At 41.6% G+C, this 7,060-nt stretch overlaps 1 long non-coding RNA gene across 4 annotated transcripts; it reads left to right on the top strand.

Annotated features, from left to right (window-relative positions):
- The first annotated feature begins 895 nt into the window (after positions 1-895).
- LOC123148764 (uncharacterized) lies at positions 896-4,755 on the top strand. Of its 4 annotated transcripts, XR_006474119.1 has the most exons (5): positions 897-1,520; positions 2,899-2,999; positions 3,141-3,310; positions 3,695-3,787; positions 4,421-4,755. It is a non-coding gene; the product is annotated as an uncharacterized lncRNA (long non-coding RNA). The 4 variants fall into 4 exon arrangements; XR_006474117.1 differs by having other exon boundaries at positions 896-1,520; positions 2,899-3,310; XR_006474118.1 differs by lacking the exon at positions 897-1,520 and having other exon boundaries at positions 1,535-2,999.
- The last annotated feature ends 2,305 nt before the right edge of the window (positions 4,756-7,060 follow it).

Genomic DNA, 7,060 nt, shown 5'->3' with positions numbered 1-7,060 from the left:
GCCCTCTCGATAATGCGAGCAATGTAACTAATGAGTTAGTTGCGGGATGATGCATTACGGAACGAGTAAAGAGACTTGCCAGTAATGAGATTGAACTAGGTATGATGATACCGACGATCAAATCCCGGGCAAGTAACATACCGATGACAAAGGAAACAACATATGTTGTTATGCGGTTTGATCAATAAAGATCTTCATAGAATATGTAGGAACCAATATGAGCATCCAGGTTCCATTATTGGTTATTGACTGGACATGTGTCTTGGTCATGTCTACATAATTCTCGAACCCGTAGGGCCCGCACGCTTAACGTTCGATGACGATTTGTATTATGAGTTATGTGATTTGATGACCGAAGTTTGTTCGGGATCCAGGATGAGATCACGGACATGACGAGGAGTCTCAAAATGGTCATGAGGTAAAGATTCATATATTGAAAGGCTATATTCGAACATCAAAAAGGTTCTGACTGATTCGGGTGTTTCACTACACCACGGTAGAGCTTAGGTGACACACTTCTGTGGGCAAAGATCAACTAATCTTCACAAACTATCTGTCAGCGTAACTTTTAACTTTTGTCTTCGTATCAAGTGTCGGCAAAGGTATATCACTGTTGACACACTGAGTGTCGGCAACCACAAAGCGACAACGTGTCTGTCAGTAATTGTTTAATGACACGCTATTTTGTCGGCATATGTGTTGGCCTTAATAGTTTTTCAGTCGATGTAGTTACGTATTTTAGCAACCTAAAATATGTCGGCATAGATAGGGTCTACGCACTTAGATTAAGTGTTGGTGTAGGTGGACACGTGCCAATCGTTAGGAGGTTAGAAACCTGGCGCGAGATTTCGGCTCGCGTGCGAAATCTTCGACTGTTCATGGAAAAAAATCCTCAAGTGCAAAATACCCCCTTCCCCCGTGCAGAATACCCCAAATCGAACCAAACCCTAACCTGTGCCTGCCGCCGCCGCCGTCGCGCTCGATCCAATTCTCTGCTGCCATCGCCGCCGGCCTCGCGCTCCACCCAATCTTCAATCCGCCGTCCCAGAGCTCGCACTCCCCTACCGCTAGCCTCGCGCTCCACCCCGTCCTCAATCCGCCGTACTCAATCCCCTGAGCTCCAGCCCAAGATCGAGGCGCCGTCCTCGCGCTGCACATCCAGCCGCCGTCATTGCCAATCCTCGTCCTGCGGCTGCCGGGGATCCATCTCCGGGCTCCCTCTGCTGCCGTACCTGCTGCTGCGGGGCTCCATATCCGGGCTCCTGCTGCCGCCGGAGCTCCATCTCCGGGCTGCCGCTGCTGACGGCGCTGCTGCTGTTCGACTTCTGCCCTATGCTGCCAGGCTCCATCTCCGGGCTCATGAGATTCGTCCCCGAGATCTGTCCGTCCACCGCCCCCAACCCCAACCCCATTCCACGTCCCCGACCCCATCCCTTCCTCCCTTCCTTGGAGTCACAGCTTCCGACAACTCCGTCCGCCGTCGCCTTGCACCTCGGGCTGGAGGGAGTGGGCGCTTCTAGGTAAGCATCGATGGTGGGATCCCCAATTTGTTTTCTTTGTTCTTGCTTTTCCCGTGAGTACCACCCTGTGTCTCTAGTATATCGAACTGCTAATTTGCTGTAACTTGAGAGTTGTACCATTGGTAGTTGTTGTGGAGTGGTTTGGACATGTTGTTGATCTGAAGCATAACCTGATCCTCCCTGCAAAAAAAAGGAGAAGCATAAGTTGATCCCTTCTCACTTAATCAGAACCTTTTTGTGTAAGAAGAGCGTGTAGTATTACATAGGTTACTAGTTGGATCCTATACTACTGACAACCAAAGCAATCATACCTTGCTTTATTTTCTAATTCTTTGGCCCGGTCGATGGCTAGATTGACATGGTACTTTAGTTCCTGAATTCTAAGCATGCAAGTTTCTGAATTCTAGGTCAGCATCAGCATCATGAGTTAATCAGGTATATGTGTAACCAGCTATACTGATGATATTGCTATAATAAATAATAATTCTGGAGTACCACCTCTTTTTGTAGCTAGCATGTAGGCTATAAGCTCTCGTTGATGCTATAGATGGCCGGGTCGGTTTCAATTTTTTGGGGAGAAAATTAGATTCTAACCTAGTTTGTAGCAGGTTTGATAGGTATATAACTCACTACATAAAAGTCACTTGCATAGTCAAAGGACTGAAGTGAAATATTCTCATTGGAAAAATTTGCAACTATAAATTATCAAATTTCAAATGCATAATGAGATTATTCTAAGCTTAACACAGCACGCTCAGCATTTCATAAATATTGTTGGATTATCAAGTATGCAGTAGGGGATAAATTTTTAACAGGTTGCCTATAATGCCAACTTTTTCCAGGTAAATAACATGTTCCTTTCCGTTCTTTTTTTCCTTCAGATAGTAATACATTTTAATATGTGGCCTCAAAATCTGGAAGACGAAATTCATTCATTTATATAAGTTTCTTTGCTGTGTTCCCTCCCTGTCATTTGAATGCGCCATTCGCTGAGCAATTTACAGTAGCTTGCACTTGTGGTTAAACATTCAGGTCAAAAATATACCTGCTGCATGGCCTATGCCTTCAATTTAGTGTACTAGCTGAAGCACAACAATGCATGGTCTAAGGCGATCTCGTGCAGTATGATAATGTGATGAATCATTCATTCATATATGTGTTCAGATGCTTCTTTCCAAACAAATGAAATGCGTTCAGATGCATGTCTTTGGTTCTTGTTTTTCAGTTTTTTTCTTGGGACAGAGAAGTAGTATGTATTGCACGTATCTCCAGATGAGATAGAAGATAGATATATTTATGTGTCAGATACTACTGTCTGACTATTTGTGGTAATAAGTATTGGTGTTAAGTAGAATCTCCATTTGTGTTACCATCACAGGACCATTAACAGTCAGATGTGAGCCATATATTTGATATGAAGCAAGTTGTCTGAGGATGTTCACTACCCACCTAATTTGAGCTCTCTATTTCCATATGCAGGTAAATCCTAGAATGTTGGGATATATTGACATGTGCACGTAGACATTCCCTTGGCATTCATGATATTTATAGATGTATTCACCCTTTAGATATGGCATCATTATTTTCTCTTACTCATTTCCTTCACTTCAAAATATCCAGGCCTTGATTTCCCTAGTTACCTTGCTGCTGTTTCTGTTGGGTATATGATTCCACATGTGCCATTTAATATGAACTGTGGACCTAATGGGTATGCTGTTGTTGGTGGTGGTGCTGGCAGGTACCAAAACAACAAGGTTTGTGTCTGGTGTCTCGATCACTATCAGGCCAAGGTACTATTGCTAACATGTCTGCTTAAAATGGGAAAGATGGCTAATTTTTGGTTTGAGCATATTTATAACTAATTATAGCCTATCAACCCCATTCTGATTGTAAGCAGTAGGAAGATATAAGAAGTTCAATCATAATAATGACGATCTTGTTCAAGAATAAGGCAGTACTTAAATCTTAATAACGTCCGTACATGGTACTTTTGTGAGATATTCGTGTTTATTCTGGTGATGGCCTGATATTACCTGAAAATCATTTGTGCATTTGAAAAGTTCATACAATAAACTTACCAAGGACATAACTTGAAGTCCCTTGGCCTACTTACTAATTTGATTTAGGATTAGCCAAGTTATATATATTATTAAACATAGTTTTCATCTTCACAGGGTGGTTGATACATGTCTTCACACTTTTCATAGCAACGTGCAGTGGAAGAAGCAACCTATGAAATGAAATAGTTTGCATAAGAAACAGGCGATGTGAGTATGTTATCATTTGATTTACACATAATATTTACAACCCATGAACCATTTTCCATAGTTCTCTTGGAACCCTTTTCATTTTTTATGAACACACAAATGCTCCAAGACTGATTTTCCTATCATTTAGCTAGTTTATCGATCAGATAATATTGAACTAAGAACACTAGTACATGGATTAACCATCATACGTCAGATTAAACCAAATGGCAAGCGAGGAAAATGTGTCACACATAACACTTCAGTGTATCTGAAATTGTAATACCTATTTGTGAAATTATAGCATCACTAGATAACTTCTCGTGTTTTGTATATAAAAACGAACTCCACATACTGCAGTTTTAAAATTAAAAATATGAAATCAGATGACGTAATCTGATGCTCATATAGATTGCTTAGTAGTTAGCATACATTTATCAGTTTGGTGTTAACACTTTGATGGTCACAATCTAAAGATCACATGGCATATACAAAACTTCACATACTGTAGTTTTTTGGGTCTGAAGTTATACATTTTAATTCTAGGTCATTAGACAACATACGACTACATTTGCTTTTTACATTTATTTTCAAACTTTGAAGTGCACAAAATCGTTGGGGTGAACATACGAGAATTTGACCATTCATTTTCAGGTACTCAACCATCTACTGTGCATGGATGTGATGACTTCGGAGTGTTCAGCAGCATTTGGCTGTTTGCGGTATTTTGGACCAGCTAACTTGTGATCATGAATCTTATGTCTGTTCTGGACCATTTGGTGCTTCCAAGTGTTTTCGGGCATATATCTTGTGCTCATGGGTGTGACTTTATTCTGGACCATTTAGTGTTTGAACTCCTTTAGAACAACAAATAGTGGTCCTTTTATGTGGCTTCTGTTTTCTGGATGGTGGTCCAAATGGCCAAACTTTGCTTTGTCAAGACTGTCCTGTTTTTGAACTTATGATCAATATATGCATGTTTGTGAACATATTATCAATGCTTGTGCAATATGTGTTCATCTTGATCCTATTTGTGTATAACATTTGAGCATTGTATAATATTTAAATCTGAGCAGCATCCAATGTTGTTTTGGCCGCCTACTATCTTATCACCAATTTATTTGTCGGGAAAAACATTCCAACAGAGAAACTGTCAACAAAGGTGCACCTCTAGCCATGCAGAAAAAGTGTAGGCAGAAGTACACCCATAGCTAGACAAACCATGTGTCAGCAATGCTTAAGACCTTGCTAGACACACTAAGTGTCGGCATAGGTAGGGTGTACGCCGACTTACCATCTGTCGGCATAGGTTGGGTGTACATAAGCAGACTATGTGTCGGCGTATGTAGGGTGTAGATGGACATACCAAGTGTCGGCGTAGGTAGGGTGTATGCCAACTAGAAAAGTGTCGGCAAGTGAACTTCTGTTAGCAATACCTTTGCCCACAGCAAGTCCTCCAACTCTTTTATCTTCTGTCAGCATATGTGTTAGCTTCAAGTTATGTGTCGGCAAACGTACCATATGCCAACACATTGATGTGTCACCAAAACTTGACCGTGGTGTAGTGTTTTTCGGAGTAAGGGGGAGTTACGGGAATTCATCGGGAGAAGTAATTGGCCTTATTGGGCCATACGGGAAAAGAGGAGTCAGACCAAGGGGAGGTGGCGCTCCCCCCCATGGGTCCGAATTGGACTAGGGGAAAGGGCGGCGCCCCCTTGCCTTTTTCCTATTCCCTCTCTCTTTCCCTCTTTCCTTCTCTCCTACTCCGAAAAGGGAAAAGGATTCCTACTAGGACTTGGAAGTCCTAGTAGGACTCCATACTCTTGGCGCGCCCCTAGGGGCCCGTCCTCTCTGCCTCCCTCCTTTATATACGTGGGGAGGGGAGCACCCAAAGGCACAACAACACAAGTTTCTCTTAACCGTGTGTAGTGGCCCCCTCCATAGTTACACACCTCGGTCATATTGTCGTAGTGCTTGGGCGAAGCCCTGCACCGGTAACTTCATCATCACCGTCGCCACGCCATCATGCTGAAGGAAATCTCCCTCGGCCTCAACTGGATCAAGAGCTCGAGGAACATCATCAAGCTGAACGTGTGCTGAACGCGGAGGTGTCATACATTTGGTACTTGGATTGGTTGGATCGCGAAGACGTTCGACTACATCAACCGCGTTACTAAACGCTTCCGCTTTCGGTCTACGAGGGTACGTGGACACACTCTCCCCGCTCGTTGCTATGAATCTCCTATATAGATCTTGCGTGATCGTAGGTAATTTTTTTGAAATACTGTGTTCCCCAACAATAGCACCCGCTGAAATAGAAGACATAGATGTCACTATTAAACTTGCTAATAGAGACACCATCACACCACTTGGGATTGATAGAGATGTTGAAGTCTTGTGTGGGAAAATAAAATACCAAACTGATTTTCTAGTTCTGGGTTCCCCACAAGATGACTTCTGTACCATTATCTTTGGTAGACCTTTCTTGAACACTGTCAATGCCACTATAGATTGTCATAAACAAACTATCAGTGTTAGATTTGGTGATGAGCCTCGTGAATTTATTTTTTCCAAGTTTAATAGACAACCTCATAATAAAGAATTACCTAATAAGGATGAAATAATTGGTCTTGCTTATTGTGGTGTCTCCTACTGGTCCATTAGAACAATATTTGCTAGACCATGAAAATGATATGCATATGCATGAAAGAGATGAAATAGATAAAAAATTCTTTGAACAAATACCTCTGCTAGAACACAATTTTCGTATTGCAACTCTAGGATGTCCTCCTGCAGCTAAAGGTGATCTTGTGTTCGAATTAAAACAATTGCCCGACACTTTGAAATATGCTTATCTTGATGAGAAGAAGATATATCATGTTATTATTAGTGCTAACCTTTTAGAACATGAAGAATAAAGATTATTGAAAATTCTGAAGAAGCACCGAGCTGCTATTGGATATACTCTTGACCATCTTAACGGCATTAGTCCCATTCTCTGTCAGCACAAGGTTAATATGGAACCTCATGTTAAACCCGTTGTTGATCATCAACGACGTTTGAATCCTAAGATGAAAGAAGTGGTAAGAACTGAAATATTAAAGCTTTTGGAAGCAGGTATAATCTATCCTATAGCTGATAGTAGATGGGTAAGTCTCGTTCATTGTGTCCCTAAGAAGGGAGGTATTACCGTTGTTCCTAACGATAAAAATCAACTCATTCCGCAAAGAATTGTTACTCGCTATAGAATGGTAATTGATTTTATAAAATTAAATAAAGAAACTAGGAAAGATC

The sequence above is a fragment of the Triticum aestivum genome, chromosome 7A (assembly GCF_018294505.1).
Source record: "Triticum aestivum cultivar Chinese Spring chromosome 7A, IWGSC CS RefSeq v2.1, whole genome shotgun sequence".
In the NCBI taxonomy this organism is placed as follows: domain Eukaryota; kingdom Viridiplantae; phylum Streptophyta; class Magnoliopsida; order Poales; family Poaceae; genus Triticum; species Triticum aestivum.
The sequence above is the reverse complement of the archived record's forward strand: the minus strand, read 5'-3'. Positions and strand labels throughout refer to the sequence as shown.